The 15,006-nt window shown below is 39.8% G+C and overlaps 1 protein-coding gene across 1 annotated transcript in view; it reads left to right on the top strand.

Annotated features, from left to right (window-relative positions):
- Nucleotides 1–15,006, top strand: part of dnah5 (dynein, axonemal, heavy chain 5) — a 215,682-nt gene that overhangs the window by 179,431 nt on the left and 21,245 nt on the right. The window lies entirely within an intron of this gene.

Raw genomic sequence — 15,006 nt, 5'->3', positions numbered from 1 at the left:
TGGAATCAGGAAAGATTCCTTTAAAGGGATACGGCTAAGAGCCTAGCATTTTCTACCAAGTCTTGCCTGTCACACAGGGCCTACCGCTAGCTTACGCATAAGCTTGCTGAAAGAGCTGTCTCAACAGCTCTCTAGTAGCAACACCCTGTTTAGATGTATAAGAGGAGAACTCCGAGCGCAGAGTAGCGCACTCATAGGCGACCCTTTTTGGAAAAAAGGGGAGCGCTGCTAAACTACCACGAGAATCACCCAAATAGCCCTGCATGTTGAGGGAAGCGATGCTTAAAGTGTATAAATAAATACACACTGGCTGAATGGAGCCCAAGGAACCAAGGTCTAATCTTCTCAAGAAAGGGAACGAGGCGGAGTGCGTAAACTTTACTGTACAGGATTTCAGAAAGTGAGCAGAGACTTGCGTGCACACTTACCACTTACGTGGATTTTAGAAAGTGTGCACAAGCTTAGCGTGTGTACCTAAACATTCCTAAGCATTGCAGAGGCGCTGAATACCACGTTTAAGTATGGTTAAATAAGGGTATTGTTAGATTGATGGATTTATATGAAGATAATATATTAATATCATTTGAAAATCTGGTGTCGAAGTTCGAAAAATTCTGTACAACTCCCTTCGTTATCCACATTGGAAACGCTTTCCACACATGACTGTTTCAGTAAAGGGTGAATTACCCAGTTATACAATATACTGGCACAGAATCATAAAGAAAGTACTGAAAACAAAAGGCAAGCATGGATGCAAGATTTAAATAATGACATTTCATTGGATGAGTGGGATACAATATGTTTGAAAGCACAAACCCAAACTATAAACACTTGATTGAGACTCTTACAATATAATTGGATAATGAAAACATTTATCACTCCTGTGAGCCTAAATAAATTTAACCCTAGTATTCCTGACTTATGTTTTAAGTGTAATAAGTTTCAGGGTACATTTTGTCATTGTGTGTTGGAATGTGAGGAGATGCAAATGTTTTGGAGCAAGGTAATTCAGTATGTATCTCAATTTACCTCCTCTCCTCTCCTCTCTTAATATGTGTATTGGGTATGTATGTGGATAGTTGCTCTCTGCCCATCAAAGAAAGAAAACTGGTAGATCTGTGTTTCCTACAGGCAAGGCATTCGATTGACCTTTGCTGGAAGAGTGTTGGCCATCCATCCCTTGGGCTTTGGCTAAAAAACTTGATATCCAGTTTGGCCCTTGAAAAGCTTACATATGTAATAAAAGGGAAGTCTTCTGAATTTTATGATATTTAGGAGATATTATTGGAATTTTTTAGAAGAGGTGATATTGAAGAGGCTATAGATGTGTGAAGTATATATATAGGAGTGTATACAATATTATTATTTTTTTTATATTTTTTGTTATGTATATATATATATATGTATATATGTATATATGTATATATATATATATATATATATATATATATATATATATATATATATATATATATATATATATATATATATATTTACAGTAAAGACCAAAAGTTTGGACACACCTTCTCATTCAAAGAGTTTTCTTTATTTTCATGACTATGAAAATTGTAGCGTCACACTGAAGGCATCAAGGGCTATTTGACCAAGAAGGAGAGTGATGGGGTGATGACCTGGCCTCCACAGTCACCGGACCTGAACCCAATCGAGATGGTTTAGGGGTGAGCTGGACCGCAGACAGAAGGCAAAAGGGCCAACAAGTGCTAAGCATCTCTCGGGGAACTCCTTCAAGACTGTTGGAAGACCATTTCAGGTGACTACCTCTTGAAGCTCATCAAGAGAATGCCAAGAGTGTGCAAAGCAGTAATCAAAGCAAAAGGTGGCTACTTTGAAGAACCTAGAATATGACATATTTTCAGTTGTTTCACACTTTTTTGTTATGTATATAATTCCATATATAATTCCACATGTGTTAATTCATAGTTTTGATGCCTTCAGTGTGAATCTACAATTTTCATAGTCATGAAAATAAAGAAAACTCTTTGAATGAGAAGGTGTGTCCAAACTTTTGGTCTGTACTGAATATATATATATATATATATATATATATATATATATATATATATATATATATATATATATATAAATATAAATATATATATATATATATATATATATATATATATATATATATATATATATATATATATATTGTGCTTTAAACAAAATACATTGCGTCAGAGTAACTGAACAGCGTTCATTAGGAAAACAGTGGGTCAATAATGCAAAATGACAGTTAAAGAAAGTTCATCATTGAATTCAGTGATGTTATCTCTGTTCAGCTTAAATAGTGTCTGTGCATTCATTTGCAATCAAGTCAACGATAACGCTGTAAATTATGTGACCCCAACTAAGCAAGCCAGAGGCGACAGCGACAAGGAATCGGTGACAGAATGGAGAAAAAAACCTTGGGAGTAACCAGGCTTAGTTGGGGCGAAACCAGCAGTTAAATTCCAGGCTGCAGCAAAGTCAGATTGTGATGAAGAATCATCTGTTTCCTGTGGTATTGTCCTGGTGGTCATCTGAGACAAGGTCTTTACAGGGGATCTGTATCTGGGGTTCTAGTTGTCCTGGTCTCCGCTGTCTTTCAGGGCTGTAGAGGTCCTTTCTAGCTGCAGATCCACCATCTGGTCTGGATACGTACTGGATCCGGATGAGTGCAGTGACCCTCTGATCTGGATACAGACTGGATCTGGTGGCTATGGTGACCTCGGAATGAGAGAGAAACAGACTAATATTAGCGCAGATGCCATTCTTCTAATGATGTAGCAAGTACATCGGGTGTTATGGGAAGTGTTCCCCGTTCCAGTTTACCTAATTAATGCAGCCAAAAAATCCTTTAACTGATTTGGATATTAGAAGCATATTAGTGTGTTATGTGTAAGCCAAGTTAAAGAGATAGGTCTGCAACAGTGTGTCTGCCTCCCGAACAATGTTAGGTAGGTTATTCCAGAGTTTAGGTGCCAAATAGGAAAAGGATCTGCCGCCCGCAGTTGATTTTGATATTCTAGGTATTATCAAATTGCCTGAATTTTAAGAATGCAGTGGACGTGGAGGATTATAATGTAACAGGAGCTCATTCAAATACTAAGGTGCTAAACCATTCAGGGCTTTATAAGTAATAAACAATATTTTAAAGTCTATACGATGTTTGATAGGGAGCCAGTGCAGTGTTGACATGACAGGGCTAATATGGTCATACTTCCTGGTTCTAGTAAGAACTCTTGCTGCTGCATTTTGGACTAGCTGTAGTTTGTTTACTAACCGTGCAGAACAAACACCTAATAAAGCATTACTATAATCTAACCTTGAGGTCAAAGCAAAGAAATATCGAGCTGAGTATCATCAGCATAACAGTGAAAGCTAACACCATGTTTCCTGATGATATCTCCCAAAGGTAACATGTAAAGCGTGAAGAGTAGCGGCCCTAGTACTGAGCCTTGAGGTACTCCATACTGCACTTGTGATCGATATGATACCTCTTCATTCACTGCTACGAATTGATGGCCATCATATAAGTACGATTTAAACCATGCTAAAGCACTTCCATTAATGCAAACTTTGAAGGAGCATCTATCTCAGAAAAATCCTGGAAACAAGATCTAATTAAGGCCCCTTGTGCTTTTTATCCCAACAGATTTTCCAAGACATTTCTTTTCTTTTAACATATGAAAATACTAATTTTTCCCTGACACTTCAATCAAACCTTGAATTTCAGTAATATAATTTTCAATCACCAAATCATCTTTTTGGTTATGCTCCTAGTGACATTGAAATGGTATTGTTTACACAACTGTTGTATTTGTTTTTTCCCAATTTCCCACCATAGTTACATACTTGAAAACGTATTATTTTTACCCCTCCATTTAAAGAAAAAAAAAAAAAAAACTCCAAACACTCTTTAAAATGTGAAACTTCCAACAAAACACAATAAAAAATCCAATATGCACTCTTTCTTTTTAGAAAATTTATAAAAATACTAACTGTCACCATTGAATGATCAGAAAACGTAACAAGGTTAATACGACATGGTCTCATAACTTGTAACTGGTGTCTAAAACAATATATTCTATCTAATCTTGGCATAGATTTTAAACTATCTTTTACATGCATCTATGAATATTGTCTAACATTACCATTTAACTCCCTCCACACATCTACCAGATTATTTGCTTCAATAAGACGTATCAATGACTTTCCTGAAGCTGTGTGGGGTTCCATATGAGTTCTGTCAATATCATTCACTGTGAAATTAAAATCCCCTGATAAGATGAGATGATGTTCAGGATCACCTGTCTTGCAATACATTAGTTAAAATCTCTAAAAATTCAATACTTTCAGCTGCCAATACAGGAGCATAAACATTTATTGAAGTAAATTACATTTTATAATATTTTGCAATAACCTTTAAAAGCCTTCCTTTCACCACCTCTTCTACATCATAAACTCGGGAGGAAATTCTTTGCAAAAAAAAAAAAATTCCAACACCAGCACTTGTATTAGTTTTATGACTAAGAACTACAGTTCCATTCCATTCTTTTTTCCAATCAACTTCATTAAATTATCCATATGTATCTTGTGCAAATGCTATATCAACATTTTTAATTTGCATCATTTGAAAAAAATTTTTTTTCTTTTCCTTATATCTCTTGCTCCATTTAAATTTATTGTGGTTACTTTTAAATCAATAAGTAGAAAAAAACTCTATTCCGCTATCACCCAATTGTTCTACACGCACCTTTTTTAGACGGTGTATATCCTGATTGGATAAACATCCCTCACCTCTCTGCTTCATCAAGAATTTAGCTGAATCAATAGAGTTCTCACGATCAGGAAAAAAAGTCATTAACTACCACATTTCTTTTACCTTTCGTGCTACTCAGAAAATGTTTTACTCTTTCCAAACTATATCCAGTCTCTTTCCTTGCTTCACGTCCCATTGATTCCACAACTTCTGCCTCTCCATAACTAAAAACAGATAATTCATCAGCAGAAGAATCATCTGATGCTTCATCTGTACCTTCTTTATCTTTTACTACTTCCTGACTTGTTTTAAGACCTTTAGATTTTTAACTCTTTTCACTCTTATCAGCTTTCCTTTTTACCACTGGGACTTTAAACATGCTAATCACCTCATTCATTATTAATCCTTCCTCATCTAACTCTATTTCTGAATTTGCATTGACTTCCCTGCTTTGCGACGATTTAGCTTTAGTCTTTTAGATTTAGATTTAGTCTTTAACCTCACTTTGTCTTCCTTCTACACTTTCCTCATTTTCTCTGGGATTTCCAACTGTCGACTCCTCATTACATTAATGTGCTCTACTTTCCGAATCTGACCCATTAGCTGACACACCAGCCCTCTTATCTTTGGTGCTACTTGTTTGCGCTCTATCCTGTACATCATTCCGCAAGGAAGCAGTTTGCTCAGGACATGAACGAGCTAAGTGCCCCTGTTTATTGCATCTAAAGCATTTCATAATTTCAGTTGTAGCAAAAATAACATAATCAATCCCTTCAATCCTAAACTTCAACACAATGTTCAGTTCCTCCATTTCATTTTTCAAAATCATATGATGTTGCCTTCAAAAAAGAAACGACATGTTTAAAAAAAGGAGACTTACACCCTACTGGTATCTTTTTAATTGCCGAGACAGTTTCTCGATGTCTTTGTAGTTCACGCTCAATTATCTTATCGCTTATGAATGGAGGCACATTAGAAAGAACAACCATCCTCGCAGGATTTACAAGTGGAAAAACCTGAAAGTACTCTTATCTGATAACTACCCCCGTTCAACAATCAAATCAACTTTCTCAACTGTTTCCAAAAATATTACCACCACACTATTCATCCTTGCTGCCGACTTTATGCAGCTATACCCCCCTACCGTTCCTACAGCCAAACTACATTCCTCCACTGAGTATTCCACGCCGACTGGTATTTTAATACCATGCCGCCTCGTCAATTGCACCAGCGCCATGCCTCAGAAAAGAGGCACTAGCCAGCACCCAAAGAAGTTTTAAACACCACTCCTAACAAACTCCTTTTATTCCACAACCAAAAAAAAAACACTATTCACTGCAAGATAGATAAAATTAGAAAAGAGAAAAAATATAATTCACCACGCTCTCGACCATATACCTAACTCACCACACTTGCACATGCACAGAGAGAGAGAGAGAGAGAGAGAGAGAGAGAGAGATTGAGGCCTACTGTATGTAGTGCAAGAATAGTATTGTGCTGAAAATTGAATTGTACTGAGTGTTTGTATATATTCAGCATTTGGATATGCAATCCAACTGCAAAGGCCAAAAAGGTCAAATACAACTCTAAATGAATAGCATGTTACAGTACACACAAATACTGTACAGTAAGTTGTGCAATAGTAAAATCAGGGTCATTGAGAGATTCATTCTTTCTCAGCATCATGTCTTTGTTCTTGAATCTGGCATGAGGAATGTGCACTTCACTGGTAATGTTGACTTTTTTTGTTAGAAAAAGAGGGTTTTTTTAAGTGGGATTTTTCCATACAATAAAAAACATGAACAGTAAACATTTCCTTTGAAATCGCTTTCATTTTAAATAAAAAACTATAATTTATTAGTTTTCGATGGAAACGTAGAAGATAGATGCTGTCTTCTACGCACTGTTATTCTTTTATGTACTGCAGGCTTATATGCGTGCCAACTCGTTTCATTCATTCCATAATATATTATAAATATGCTTAACTGGCTGAAATCAGAGAAACTGTCAAGTCGGACATCTTATGATAAAGTTGTTAGTCAGGAGGAGAGGGGCCAAGAGAGAGTGAGGATTTGGAGGCAACAGAGACGAGAATAGAGAAAGAAAATGAGCGAAGAAAAAATCTTGAGGAAATCTCTCTCTCGCTGCAGGCTGAGCGACTTTTGCGCTGCACTTGAAAAGTTCCAGATGCATACTCTTTTATTTTATTTTATGTTTGAGCCTATGCTCTTTGCAACTTAATTATGTTGTGGATCGTGTGTAGGCTAATTTTATTGTCGCACTTGAAAAGTTTCAGATTGATCCTGGTTTTTATTTATTTTATCTATTTTGGAGCTTATTCTCTTTAATGATGTGGATCGTTTGTAACTTCATTGCAATTTAATTCATTATACTGTCATTCTAATTTCCATAACTGTTGTGTTTAGTGGTTCTCAACCTTTTTTTCCACTGGGCTGCACTATGGTCCAAGTCCAAGTGCAAGCGGATTGCACAGGTTCGAGTAGCAATGGGCTTCTTCACACTGCCTCCACATGTGCAACTGTGCTTCTGAAGCCTACTGACCACGCGCACCTGTCCGCGCGGTCAAAAAAAATGGTACGCGTTCGTCCTCTCAGAGCCTCCGCACACACTCTCCCATGACAATGTTTACATCACGCCTACCTAGCGGACTCCCCGCGGACGCGGAAAGTTTAACATAGGCTTAAGATGCAGTCTGTAAGACGCGCACGGGAGCATGACTCGACGCGACATTGCAGAAAATGTGCGTTCACAAATGTAGCCTATGTTGATCCAAATATGGAAAGCACATTCGAATTTAATAATATGAGGTTCCCTCCAGAGATGTTTTGCCACATTTCTTCAATTAAGGATTATTGCTAGGTAATACATGGTGTTCCCATTTGCCTGAACTTCTTCAAGTAAGTTGCGGGGCAAACCAAAAATCCAGCACTCTCCTTCACTACTGATACTGCGACTATTATTTTTTCTACGTGTTCATTCGCTGGCCTTTTTCACATTTCTTTTTTTTTCTCCCTTAAAAACAAATTTGTCCATTCTGATGCTCAATTTTACTGAACTAATGGCTGTTGATGGCTATTTGAATTGAATTCTGCCAAAGTGCGCGCTTGTATGTGTTCGTTAAATGCGTAATATTATGTGAGTAGGGGTGCGTTCTCCGAAACTACCTTAACGCTACGTCGTTCTTAAGTTGTACCTTAAGAAGTACCTTATCGTTAATACGTGGTTTCCGAAACCTTCTTAGTTAAGTATACCTTCTGTAAGTCATGCGTTCTTAAGGTTGGTCTGGAGCGCTCTTAGCTATACCTTATCGCTGCTGATGGTTCATACCGCTAGTGGCCACCACTACGCAAAAAGATTTTTTACATCACAGTTTAATTACACATAGAAAATTTTATATGAACATTTAATATAAAATCTATTTAGTATTAAAATGACATTTTTACTTTACTTTAAAATTATACACATAAAATACTTAAGTTGTTATAGCCTACACCCAGTGTTTTCATTAATAAAGTTTCCATACACTAATGGTTGTTAGCTTTTTTAATTACTATCCTAAGGCACATCAGCTGGCGAACCATTTGACAGAAAAGGCTTAGGAGTCTATATAAAGAAAGATGAGTTTACACAAACTTTATAGCTATGGCAGCGAGACAGCGAGTACTTGTTTTAAATCAAAGACGGCGGCGTCCGCGGAGCCAGTTAGTGTATGTCAACTACTTTATAAGAGAACATTTTAGTCCACTGACTACCATGTCAGAAGAGACCATTGTAAAAAAAATTGGCCTGCCACGGGAGCAAATTCTGCAGCTCTTGCATCTTGTTGGCCCAGATTTGTCAAGACAAACTCGACGGAACTACCCCCTCAGCCCCGAAATTCAGCTGCTGGCGGCTCTTCGTTTTTATGCCGTGGGGAGTTTTCTGGAGGTTGTTGGGGATGGATATGGGCTGAGTAAGACCTCAGTGTGGCTGTGCGTTCACTCAGTCACAAACGTACTGCTTCGCCACACCACTGATTACATACGTATGCCTTTCACAATGCACGAAGTGATGGAGACACATCAAGGCTTCCATGCCATTGCGGGTATCCCGCGAGTAATTGGCCTTGTGGATGGGACACTTATTCACATCTCCAACCCATCAGCACTCGACCAGGCCTTCATTTGTCGCAAGGGCTTCGCGGCTATCAATGTCCAAGTGGTAGTTGATCACAGGGGAGTGATTACAGACTTAGTGGCAAAGTGGCCTGGTAGCACACACGACAGCTTTGTGTGGGCCAATTCAGCGGTGGGTCAAGACGCAGAAAGAAGAGTTTTTGGGCAGAGCATTTTTCTAGGAGACAGCGGCTACCCCCTAAGAACATACCTTCTTAATCCAGTCACCAACCCCACCACGCAATCTGAGCACAGTTACAACGCTACACATGCTCGTACCCGCAACTTGGTGGAGCGCTCGATTGGGCGCTGGAAGATGCTGGAGGGTTGCGTCTGAAGCCACAAAGATGTTGTGCAGTAATAGTAGCTACAGCCATGCTACACAACATTGCAGTTACTGGAGGTGCAGCTTTGCCAGAAGAGGTGGAAGAAGAGGAGGAAGAGGAAGCAGGTTTCCACAACCCACCTGAATTACGAGATGCCCTACACCCTGCTGGTGTGCAAACGAGGCACCAAATGATTCACTCTATTTTTGGTTAATATTTTTTCAAGCAATTTCTTTTGTTTAAATCGACCACTCAGATTCCTCCTTTATTTGTGTGTTTCTCTAATAAATTGAAGTTGTGCACACAGTTCATTTGTCACCTATTCCCATGCCATTTCACTTAAATGCTGAAACCCCAATCACCTTATTTTTTTACTTTAGTACTTCAAAAGGTGGTGTCACACTACCTAGGCTACCCGATCTCCTTGCGCTGTGTACCTACTATAGCATGTGTGCTCTTTGTACTTACAATTGGCTTTGCATGCATATATATATAAAAATACACAGCATTAACCTCGTAGTGAAAATTGATGTGGATACGGGTATATTATATACTTGGGGAAAAGTATCACTCATAAGTTGCTTTTTGCATGCCTAAAAACACCCCAATTTAAATTAATGTAAATTTCTTACACACTTTCATTAGAGGGAAAATGATATTTCCTTTAAAGATGATCTGCAAACCCAACATTGATGACAACAGTTTTGCTTTTAATCATGTTTTATTTGAAAATACTTTTGAAAGTAAATTTGAAAAGGCACACCACAGAAAACAGAAAAATGTGAATAAGCCTGTTACTGGGTCGGCGATGGTTCACCTGTAACGTAAAAGAATAGTTAGACTAAAAACAACATGACACTCTACCAAACATCATAAAACCTTACCTTGATCTGGGAGTATTATTGGAACGGAAATTGATGGCCTTTGAAACTGTGCCTCGGACAAAGCATACTGCTGTTCCATAATATGAAGCTTTGCCTTTTCCACCTCCAGCGTGGCTCAGGCGATGTCGTTTGCTTCTTGTAGCCCTTGCTCCATTCCCCGCAGAAGCTGTAGCTTCTCTTTTTCTAGCTTCACCAGCTCATCACTGCATTCGCATCGGATTAAAGGACGCCTTCTGGAGCCGGATTGCTGGTGCTGGGCTTCCTCAGTCAATGGTAGTGAAAGTGCAGACAGGTGTGGTGACGTTGGTGCTGAAGAAGCGCTGTCACTGCTGACAGGGGAAGAGGGTGTGTTGGGTCGAGGAGGTAAAGATGAAGTGCTTTGCGGCAATGTATCCACACCTGCTCTCAGATCAATCCCCCCTGAGATACCCTGTGAGGCCGCTTCTCCGAGGATTGCCAGGGCCCTTTCCTCATCGCAACTGAGTGCAGGCACAGAGCTGGGTCCCCCACCAGTTCTTTCCCGGTCTCTCCGTACTGCTGCGCCTGTCGCTTTGGCAGCGCTGGCAAAATCGTGCCATTTTTTACGGATCACGTCCCACTGTCTCAATGGGCAGGAACCAGACGCTGCCAATTTCATGGCTATGCTTTCCCAGAGTTCTTTTTTTTTTTTTTGAGACCGTTGTGCGGAAACTACCAAATAATACACATTTGTGGTGTTCCACCCCATCCAGCAGTATAGACATTTCACCAGCAGTGAAGCTGGGCGATCTCTTTTTGCGGACTTTTTTCCCCGACATAGTGAATGTCGGTATATCTCTCATGTTTGCGCTTTTATTGAGGAAATCATCCAATTACACAAATGAGCGATTTACGCCAATAATGTGATACGGCTGGTGGATAATCAGCATACGTTGTGGAGAACATTAACACACTTATGGCCGTGAGGGTTTGGTATTGTACACTTGCTAAATTATAAACACATACTCATATTTATTTCTGCATGTACTTATTTCAATAAGCCCCGATAAATGCAGTTTGTACTATTTCTAAAACGCTTCTTTATAAAGAACATTGTTTTCTCAATACTTTACCTATACCGCTGTGAAGGAAAGAGCGCACAATCGATCATCGAGGCGTCGATATCAACCTATTCAGCACCTCCAACATGGACAGCAACTGCTAAGGTCGAACTTAAGAAGGTTTACCTTAAGCAACATCCTAAGGTATAGTTCGGAGAACACACGTAGCAAAGGTATACCTGTAGTTAAGGTGTACCTTTTGAGTATTCGTAGCGCGCTTAGAGACAACGTTATCGGAGAACGCACCCTAGGTCTGCTCATGTTTGAAATAATATATGAAACACAAAATAATTTAACATAAGAAATATAAGCTATAGCCTAATGTTTTTTAAGTAAATGTTTAAATTAATGTAAAAATAATAATAATAATAATTGTAAAACTGAAAAAAATATTAATTGTGTTCAGCATGGTTGCACGCATTTGAATTCGTGGCAATGTTTCTTTTACGCGGCTGAAAATAACCGTGCTTTCTGTTACTGAGCCTGTGTCTGTCACTCGTCCTCTTAAAAGTGGAAGCTTTGTGCGTAGCTTTGTTGCATTATATTGAAACTTTGTTGATGTTTTTATTCATGCGTGTTCTGGTTATTTGCGCATGATTAAACATGACTCTTTATATGGCGATAAAAGACAGCTTTGTTGCGTTTTTTTTTTAAGTGGGGATTGGGGGTGCGCCAACCCGGTTGGGACATAGAAGGGGGTGCGCAGGAAAAAAAGTTTGGGAACCGCTGTTTTAGAAAATCAGAAAAACTGTAATGGGGTAGAGAGAGGTTTTAAGACAGTTGGATTTTTTAAGACTCTGTTGGATCACCAGGTTCAGGCAGAGCTGAGCAGCAGGAACACATCAGGGCCAGGCTTCTAGAACTATAAGTGTACTATGAACGAAACATAGAGGTGCCCTGTGACACTCAGTGAGATTGACTGCTAGTACAAATTAAGATTTACAAGGCTAATGCAGTACATTGTGTGGTGCATACTTGCATGAATTGAGAAATACATATAGCTGCATTTTTGGAAAGAATGTTTTAGGTTTGATCACTGATATTTAGCTCCTGTTGTGACCATGTATATCTGGCAAACATAGCAACATCCCATGATGCATGAAAGGATAATATGTATGGAAATACAGTAGATAAACCTGTCTACATTATTTAAATAGACCAACAATTATAATTATTATTAAAAATCTTAATCGTATTACCATCACTCCAAGACTATTTAGAGAATTTGACCACACAAATAGTAATTCTTTTACAAAATAATCTTCTATAACTTGTTTAACAAACTGTTTTTGCTTTGGAATAACTTGCATGCTTTTCTGAGAAATTAATAGAAGTTATTCTGTGGTAATCAATAGCATGCCACAGATTTTGTCAATATATCTTAACTTGTATTGGGTCTAGAATTTCTTTGTTAACTCATTAGCACGTAAACACATATTATCAATCAAGAACCAATTCATACATAGACAGTAACAAGACAGTTTGCAATTTGTGATCTGTACATGTTGTTAACGGGAAGTCCTTGGCGAGTCTGCAGATTTATTAACTACTGTGTGATTATCATGCTGGTTAATGTGGTTTTGCTTCATAAAAACATCTGATCTGAAATTTAATTACTGAGAGATCAGGTAGACTTGTGGTCAGAGAAGTGGTCCATTGGCCCATTGATTCCCTGTGCTGGCAGTGCATGTCAAGCCAGTTAATACCATTCTATTATTTAATGCACTCTTGTGAGAGCCACTTTCTCCCTCTTCACTGCACTGTAGTTTGTCTCATTCTGTTCCTATGGGAGCTTTTCTTGAGATTACAGTGAGATATTATATTTGCACGGTATGTACCATTGCCATTTAGTGTCAAAGAACAGAGAAAAACCTCTTTGTTTAGACAAGATGAATAAAAATAAATATAAGAATAAAATATATTTTATAAATTCAAAAGTAGCGTAAAGTCAATATTTCAATGATCTAAATTCAAAACAAGGCAAGACTAAACCAAAAACATTTAAAAAAATAATAATAATCGGGTAAAAATATATAAAATCTAACATAACCAGTATAACAATGTAACGATATCAACCTTCATATTCATCCGGAAGAAGGAGGCGGGAACCGGCGGACAATCAAAAACATTTTAATAACAAAATAAACACAAAACAGCGCACCAGCCCCTCACGGACGACTGGTGCGCATAAAATAAAAACCAAAACACAACTAAAAGCCCAGGCCTGGTCCTCTCTCGTCCTTCACTGTCGTCGCTCCAGTTTTATATCCTTCCATCTCCTCCATGGGCCTCGAGACCGGTGGGACGAACAGGTGTAGTTCATCTCCAATCACTCCCCCGGCCTCGCTCCCATGTCCCTCGGCCCCGCCCCACTCGTCACATACCCCCATCGCCCCTCGCAGGCCGGGGGGTACTCCCGAGACTGCGCTCTACTCCCCCCCCCCCCCCTCCCTCCGGGGGGGCCGCTCCCGGGGACCTGCGGGAACCTGGGGGTAGGACAGGCGAGGCGAGAGAAAAGGAGATGGAAGGAGGAGCGACAGAGACGAGAGAGGGGAGAGAGGAAAAAAAAAAAAAAAAAATTCCGGTTCCCAGACGCACCGCTGCTCGGCCCTCCACCAGCTGGGTGATCTCCTCCGCGGTGCCTGGCGGTGGCACTGGACGGCCCTCGGCGGACGGCACGACACTCCTCCGCCGCCCGGTGGACGGCGACGGCTCCTCCGGTTTTGGGCAGCCGGCAGGAGTCCCCCGTTCCCTGCTCCTCCCCGTTCCGGCGGAGGCAGCAGGCTCCGGCCACCTGGCGAACGGCGCCGACTCCTCCGCTCCCTCACGGACGGCAGCCGTCTCTCCACATCGTGGGCGGCCGGTAGCGAGCTCGCCCGTCCCCGGCAACTCGCTCCAGTCCACCGCCTCGAGCGTCCATGGCGGCACACTCCTCGCCAGCTCGATGGCACCGCGGATTCACCACAGCGGCGAGGGATCTTCAGCAGCCCGTCCCTCCTTCTCCCGGGCTTCGGCACCACTGTAACGATATCAACCTTCATATTCATCCGGAAGAAGGAGGCGGGAACCGGCGGACAATCAAAAACATTTTAATAACAAAATAAACACAAAACAGCGCACCAGCCCCTCACGGACGACTGGTGCGCATAAAATAAAAACCAAAACACAACTAAAAGCCCAGGCCTGGTCCTCTCTCGTCCTTCACTGTCGTCGCTCCAGTTTTATATCCTTCCATCTCCTCCATGGGCCTCGAGACCGGTGGGACGAACAGGTGTAGTTCATCTCCAATCACTCCCCCGGCCTCGCTCCCATGTCCCTCGGCCCCGCCCCACTCGTCACAAACAACAAGCAAAAATATACAAGAAGTAAATACAGAAGTATAACTTCCACAGATATAAGTATAGGAGACCGGGGATAACACTTTTTGTTTTAACACCTGTAACTTGTTTTAACACCATTTGTCTCAACCTTTGTTTACATTTTCGCACATTTATCTGATACACCCAACTCTACCACATTTTTTTTCAAACAGGTTGATAGAAAATTGCATGCCATTAGTTCTGTGATTTAACATTCATTAACCTGTGAATCAAATTATAATAATAGTATTACAAATAAATATATATTTTTTATTTTAAACTTAACTACATTTCTAAATTGTTAACTCTTGTAAATGGAACTAATTGGCATATAACTTTTAATACTATTATTGTATACAACCTTACTTTAAAAAAAGATATAGCATATTAAGGAAGCTATTATTATTATTGTTAAAATAAC

The sequence above is a fragment of the Carassius carassius genome, chromosome 24 (assembly GCF_963082965.1).
Source record: "Carassius carassius chromosome 24, fCarCar2.1, whole genome shotgun sequence".
In the NCBI taxonomy this organism is placed as follows: Eukaryota; Metazoa; Chordata; class Actinopteri; order Cypriniformes; family Cyprinidae; genus Carassius; species Carassius carassius.
Note: the sequence above shows the minus strand (reverse complement) of the source record. Positions and strands in the feature narration are given on the sequence as shown.